The sequence below is a fragment of the Neomonachus schauinslandi genome, chromosome 3 (genome assembly GCF_002201575.2).
Source record: "Neomonachus schauinslandi chromosome 3, ASM220157v2, whole genome shotgun sequence".
NCBI lineage: Eukaryota > Metazoa > Chordata > Mammalia > Carnivora > Phocidae > Neomonachus > Neomonachus schauinslandi.
Genome location: NC_058405.1, coordinates 142,242,860 through 142,250,639, shown reverse-complemented (window position 1 = coordinate 142,250,639; position 7,780 = coordinate 142,242,860). Strand labels below are relative to the sequence as shown.

At 37.9% G+C, this 7,780-nt stretch overlaps 1 long non-coding RNA gene across 1 annotated transcript in view; it reads left to right on the top strand.

The window, feature by feature from the left end:
• Positions 1 to 4,033: 4,033 nt before the first annotated feature.
• LOC123324307 overlaps positions 4,034 to 7,780 on the top strand; it is a 10,007-nt gene continuing 6,260 nt past the window's right edge. The window contains exons 1-2 of the long non-coding RNA XR_006539742.1: positions 4,034 to 4,074; positions 5,282 to 5,306. This is a non-coding gene — a long non-coding RNA (uncharacterized LOC123324307). The remainder of the gene's footprint in view (positions 4,075 to 5,281; positions 5,307 to 7,780) is intronic.

Sequence of the window (7,780 nt, the reverse complement as noted above, 5' to 3'; positions counted from 1 at the left end):
CTGTATGATTCTATTTCCCAAATGAGAAGATAGCTAAAGATGGATAATTTCCATATCCAACCAAAGCCAAATTGCTTGAATTTTGTCTTTATCCCTCCCCTTCACTTTGCTGGGATTGACCAAGAGTATCTATTATAGTGTTTAACTTCAACAGCTCTTTTATTTTCTTTTTTCTCCTTTTATCATCCAAATCTTTCTAAAAGGTGTCTACCCTATCTTGCTATCATTAACAGGCAATTCTTTTTCGGTATTATTTTTAAACTATATCCTTTGGGAGGCATTATCTTTGCATAAAGCACCTTTCTGTTGGTGGGAATTTGAGGCAGTGTTGTATACTGTTGAAGGTGATGTATTTAGGCAGAACTTCTGGCACCTTCAAATCATACTCTTGACAGCTGTGTTCACTTTCTTTTTTTTTTTAAAGATTTTATTTATTTATTTGAGAGAGAATGAGATAGAGAGAGCATGAGAGGGGGGAGGGTCAATGGGAGAAGCAGACTCCCCGCTGAGCAAGGAGCCCGATGCGGGACTCGATCCCGGGACTCCAGGATCATGACCTGAGCCGAAGGCAGTCGCTTAACCAACTGAGCCACCCAGGTGCCCCAGCTGTGTTCACTTTCTATGGATAGAATGGGCTGGGATAATTTTACAAGTGTTTCTTCAGCTTTAGTACTAACTCTTCCCCTTGCTCGCTCTATGACCTTTGGCAGATTTGTTAAACATTTTGTGTCTCAGTTCTCTTTTCTGTCAAATGAATTTAATAACATTTACATAGTAGAATTGTTGTGAGGATTGATCAAGATTACATATGTAAAGCTTCTTAAAACAGTGGCCAGAAGATGGTAAGTGCTCAAACGTTAGTTATGTTATTAACATCCTTGTTATTAGTATTCATGAACTAAATAATTTCCAAGGTCTTTTTCAAAGTTAGGAATTCAAAAATCCTATATAATTCTTATGTTAAAATCTGAAGTAATGTAAAAAAAGGTTCTTGAGGCATTTAATATAAAACTATTTTTTCCCTTTTTAATAGATCAATCCTCATTTACTATCTAATATTTAGAACTGTTGTATGCCCTTTCACTAATAAAAGAAAACACACATTTATTTAAAAAGTGAGAGGTTTCTTTACCTTTATGAAAAATGCACTCATATTAAATACATTGACTTAGTTTAGCCATAGGCATAGAGAAACAGAAATTCTGAAGAATTTTTCAAGACATTTTATTACATGTAATACAATTATTAAAAGATTCACAAGCCTTTCCTCTTATATTCCTAAAATGTATGGACCATTTGCTTCAGTGTTTGACATTCCTTTGGGTGTATTTTTAGCCAGCAGCTGCAAATACTAATATTTGAGAGGAAATATATGCTTTTGAGTATTTGCTGTAAACACAGTCCTGCCAGAGTGGGCCATAAAGGTTCCACCTGATCCTCTCCAGTTTGAAAGGCAAGTTTAACCTGAGGTAAATCTGTTCTGCAGCTCCCTCAATCAAAATCCCTTGCCCTCTCTCTGCTAGGAAAAAAGTCGAAATTAGTTAAGAGGCCAAATGAACCAGTTTTCCTCAGAGGGATTAGATTCAGCTACTCAGGTAGGTATTTACTATTATCTGCTCTGTACATGACAGTGCAACCCTTGTTTTTTATTTCTGACAGTCTTGTTTGCCTCAGTATCTTGAAATAGCAAATTTTGGCACAGGGGAGATTAACCTATGAAATCTGCAAAAAAAAAAAAAACCAAAAACAAAAACAGAACAAAAAAAACCCTTAAAAGGACAATGTTTGTTTAAAAGTGCTGAACTCTGGAGATTGTAACAGAAATACTCTGTAAAATATCAGTCTGGTGTCTCTCTTCACAGAAGATTACGTGTAATATAAAAGCAGTGCTGAGGGGCGCCTGGGTAGCTTAGTTGGTTGAGCGTCTGCCTTCGGCTTAGGTCATGATTCCCAGAGTCCTGGGATTGAGCCCCAGATCGGGCTCCCTGCTCAGTGGAGAGCCTGCTTCTCCCTCCCCCTCTGCCTGCCATTCTGCCTACTTGTGCTCTCTCTCTCTGTCGAATAAATAAATAAAATTTTTTTTTTAAAAAAAAAGCAGTGCTGCATACTCTAGTGGGAAATGTGAATTCTTCATCACAAATTCTATGACGGTCTAACTCAGAGTAAATTTCCTTCCATAACTCTGAAAAAGTCCTCAAAGTTCAGTCCTACCAGCACAAAAGCATTGCATAGCATGATATATGGCATTTATTAGTAACTTTTGGGTACCCCTATTTCTAATTCAAGTATAATGCTGAAAAATGATTTACATGAGAAACATCAGCATTTAAATAAAAATAAAGTCAGCACTGTTCCACAAAAATATGTAGAAGTCATAGATAATCCTTCCACAAATTATCAGTTTGCAAACAAGACATCAAGTCTCATCTGACACAAATTGATGAGGACTGTGCAAAACAATTCTTTTTTTAAAATTTTTTATTGTTATGTTAATCACCATACATTACATCATTAGTTTTTGATGTGTTCCATGATTCATTGTTTGTGCATAACACCCAGTGCTCCATGCAGAATGTGCCCTCTTTAATACCCATCACCAGGCTAACCCATCCTCCCACCCCCCTCCCCTCTAGAACCCTCAGTTTGTTTTTCAGAGTCCATCATCTCTCATGGTTCGTCTCCCCCTCCAATTTCCCCCCCCTTCATTCTTCCCCTCCTGCTATCTTCTTCTTTTTTTTTCTTAACATATAATGTATTATTTGTTTCAGAGGTACAGATCTGTGTGTGCAAAACAATTCTTATGGATAGTATTTAATGATGAAATATTTTACAAAATAAAGTATTTTATAAGCATTGACTAAAAATAGGAATAAAATTTCAGCAGATTACAGTCAGTCATAATATAATAGAGGCAAACCAAATATTTCAGAGTTCTCATTTTTGGAACAAGGGAAAAAACATCAGGTATAAGAAATTGCTTGGATGTCTATCAAAAGAGTGCTGTTCTTATAATCTAGAATTTTAATATGCAAGCCTCACAGTAAGAAACAACTGACCTTGGGAAACTTGTTAAACTTGCAGATTCTTTGGCCCCAAAGCCAGAGACACTCAGACATACTGATTGAATGTCTTCAGTAAGGCCAAGGAATCTGTATTTCAGGAAGTGTGTCCCCTTCCCCCTTCTCCCTGCACTGAAGCTGGTGAGTTTAAGGCCATTGTTGAGAACTACCCATCCAGAGAAACACAAGTTGGCTGGGTTTCTGCTTCTCTGACAGAGGGAACATTTGGATAACTGAAAGAGGAGGAAGGTGGCCCAAGGGAAGAAATGTGATTGGTCATGAGAAAGAGTAGAGAGAGCTCAGTTTCCCGGGGCCAGAGAAAAGGATGGAGAAGGGTGGTGAATGAATCTTGAGAGACAAAGAGAAGATGTGGATATACCTTTAATGGTGTCCTATTTCATACTTGTCATGCCATTTAATGTAATGACGTAAAAGCCGGCATTCATAAAATAGGCTATCAATCAGACAGGCCCCTCTTATGTCTCATTTCTTACTATTCCCTTAGCTGACTCCTCTTGTCCTGCTAACTATTCCTTAAAACACAGTGTCTTCCTCTACTTCCTTCACATCTTTCCTTAAATGTCATCTTCTCAAGAGTCCTTTTCTGACCATGCTACCTAAAACCACGCTCACTGCCCAACCTCAGTGACACTCCCTTTTCTCTTCCTGTCTTAGTTTTCCCTTCATCATTTGTTACTGTGTTCATATTGTTCATTTTCTCTCCCCCCCCCCCACTTGACTGTACAGTCTATGATGGCAGGGATTTTGACCTGTTTTGTCTCCTGGTATATGCCCAGCATCTAGAATGGTACCTGGAAGACTGTAAGTAGTACTACACAGGATTAAAGAGGTTCCCTATTAAAAGGAAAAGGATTTTATTCAGAGCTAGAAATAGAGAAAAAGTTTATTTTAAATATTTGATTTTTTAAAAATTCCTCTGTTTTCTTCTAGGAAAAAGAAAAAATAAGAAAGAACCGAAGTATGGGAATCTTTTCAAATGTTTCACTGCTTGAAGGTATATTTGTTTTCCATTCTTTCACAAAAATAAGCATGGGTAGTTACTGTTTAACTCTATCAAAAGCTAATAATTGTGTCACTTTGGCCTTGGGGAAATGAAAAACAGGAAACACTTTATTGAGGTGCATAGATTCATAAGTAATATTTTAAAAGGTTATCTGAAGGTTGTTTTTGAACAGAACTGTGTTAAGGTAAAATAAAAATATATATTTTTGAAAAGGCATTAAAAAAACTAGAAAGTTGGCCACTGATACTCTGTCTCTTAACAGACATGGCTAAACCTGAGTATTATTTTTTGAACAAAACCATTACAGAAATGAGCTTAAGCAATGGAAATTATTATTCTAATTAATAATGGCAAGATTACTGCACTTTATTGCAGAATGTGTTTCTTCCAAATGACCTGACATATGAAGATTGAGGATAGGAATGACCTCACCAATTCACCTGAAAAGGGAGAAAAGGCCTTGTCCACCTAAAATCTTTCCTTCACTCCTTCCCCAACTCTAGTTCCTTAGAAAAGTCCACTTTTATTTGTATATCACACTGGACTCTCCTCCCATTAATAACATGAAAATACCTCTCAGTTATTTGCAGTGACACTGTAATGGCCTGGTGGCTTTTCAACTGCTTTACCTAGTGGACAGCTGAGTCCTGTTCAAGGGACATACCTCTGACATTGGGTACATGGAAGTACCAGGCCAGGTGCAGAAGTATGGTTGAAATGGAAATCCCAGGGGGAACAGGAAGTGGGAAATGTTTGTGACTTTCTGTTTCTGTACGGAAGACTAATGAGTTTCAAAGTGACATACATTTCCATATATTTCCTGACATTTCATTCCTGTCCCATTCCCATATCTTCAATATTCAAAATCTCTTCATCAGATAAGTTAACATTAATAAATAACCATCACATCCATACAGTGTCTCCAACCGGGTTCTCTATGTCCCTTTCAAAATAGTCTCTCCCTCTGTCTTTCTCCCTCTCTTTGTTTCTTTCCCCCATCGCTCTCCGCCTCCTTCCCTGCTCTCTCATACACACACACACACACACACACGATACTTACTAAGAGTGTGTGTTTACTCTTATCTAACTTGTTAACTGTGCATCTACTCTGTGCCAAGCACTGGTGAGTAAAATACATATCTCATTTAACCATTAAACCAATCCTAGAAGGTGAATAATTTTATCTTCAATGTTACAGATATGGAAAACGAGCCACAGAGAGGGTAAGTAAATTTCCCAGTCACATTTATTAGTCAGAGAAGCTAAAACCAGAGCAGACCGACACCAAAATCTATACATTTAACCAACACATTCTATGTCCTCTCCTCAGCCTCCTGCCATGTCCAACAAGTGAGTGTACTTGAAAAGTCTCTGACCTTTGTGGGTTGAATAAATAATAACATAAAATGAAATGCCTGGCAGATCTATTGCTTGTGGCCCTCAGAATGGATTTCTTTAGTGTAATTAATTTTTTTTTTTTTGCTATTTATAAAACACCATGAAGTACTTTTAAAGACAAAAGAAGCAGACATTTTCCTGCAGTCTTATGTAATGATGAGCAATTTAGACCTAATCCTTTTAGCCCAGAGATGGCAGGCTGACACTCTAAACAAAACTCATTGTGTTCTTTAGTGCTGCCATAATAAAGTATTTAAAGGATGAAATTCTGGCTGGCAGATGGATTTCTTGGCATCACTATACATGCATCACAGAAATTATTTTGTTTCAGAGGATTCAAACAAGATACTTGACATTTCTCAGAAGATATTTCCACTTGTAAATATGATAACTTGTTAGGTGGTGGTGTTAGTGGACAATAACAAAGGTTTTTAAGGCTTGTGTCCTGTTTATAATTTTGTGTGATGTGTAAAAAGTGAATTTATTGAAACTCATTCTAACTCAGAGTCTAGGTATTTGGTCTTGGTATATAATATTCCTATAGCTCCCCTCATCCACACGTGGGATTTCTCTGTATCCCGTGGCACAATATGTGGAAACACTCTACTATATACCCAAACTAACAGGGAATAGAGAACATTCAGCTGTATATCTTTGTGGCTGGAGTTGTTCCTGGAATTGAGTACCTGAAGAGCATCCATAGTTCTCTCAGATCACTTCCTTTCCATATGTTACTTGAGGCTGCTACAGGTTATCATAATGCCACATATTCTTGGAGTACGGGAACTTGATTGTCATTAAAAAATTCAAATAAAGGCTCTGGTTATGTAGGAATCTCCCTTGGGCCTAGAATAATCAAAAAATGAAAAGGGCCAAGAGAAGAACATAAGGGTCAGCCTTTTGCTTTTAGACAAGTGACTGCTTATATCACATAGTGGTGTCTCCTCTTCTTAAAGATCTCAGGGGTGGAGCCCTCACATGGTGCCTCACTAGTGTTAGCATAAACACAGAACTTCTTTTCTTTTTCTACCAAAATTCATTATTTCAGCAAACCCTCAAGGAGTATCCCCTAGGTATCTGGTATTATCATAAAGGCTGGTGATACAAGAGAAAGCAAGACAGCAAGGCCCCTTTGGTGGGTTTTAAAAAATGGCTGCAAAGTTCTTAGATACTCCTCACATTGAGAGATGAGTATACATTCCCTTACTTTGAATGTGGGTGGGTTTGTAACTACTTTGACTATAGAGTGAGGAGAAATGATGCTATGTGATTTCTGAGACCAGGTCATAAAAAGGTGATACACCTTTTACCTTGCTCATGAGAACACTTATACTTGGGGTCCTGAGTTATCATTTAAGAAGTCCAACTACCCAAAGCTACGAAGGTGTGAGGAAGCCAAGCCATATGTACATGCCCCAGGTGACAATCAAGCTGAGCTCCCAGCTGACAGCTGGCTTCAACTGCCAGACATGAGAATGAGCGTTCTTGGACCTTCAGCCCAGTTGAGCCTTTATATGGCCAATATAGTTCTGGACCACATTTGACAATGACTACATGGGTGGCTCCAGGTAGGATCTGCCCAGCTGAGCTCTTCTGAAAATTACTGTCAGAAAAAAATCATGAAAAAAACGAAATGAATGTAAGTTTTACATGGATTTGCTATCTATCAAGAGTAACAGATTTTGTTACCTGGACATGGGTGTTACCAGGACCAGTGAGCCTCAAAATGGCCATCAGTGAAGGCTTGAAGGAGGGTAAGTGGAATGGTATTGGGGGCTAGAAGATAGAAGATCTTTGATATATAGTGATAGAAAGTTTGGGAAAACTGTCACCTGCAGAAATAGAGAAATGTATCTAGTGAACTAATTGATCTGGCTAGGGCTATTTCTACGCTAAATGTTGAAAGTGACAACTAATTTCTTTTAGCTGCATATCATAAGATAAAGAGATATGAGCTAAAGTAGAAACTACTCCATTTTTAAGAAGAATGTAGGACAAATAAAAATGGCCCTTGATTTGCTAGTTTCAAAATAAAATATTTCTCATCCCTATTTTCTCCCTGAAGAAGACTCTCAAAAGTAAGAAAGAGCCTCTGGGGAAAGATCAAATCCAGGGTGCTGTCAAGAAATGTCTTAGAATAAACATGAAGCAAAATGTGTGGCTGTAAAACCCTTTCTTTTTTTTTTTAAGATTTTATTTATTTATTTGACAGAATGAGAGAGCAGGAAAGCACTAGAAGTGGAAGTGGCAGAGGGAGAGGGAGAAGCAAGCCCCCCGCTGAGCAGGGAGCCCGATGTGG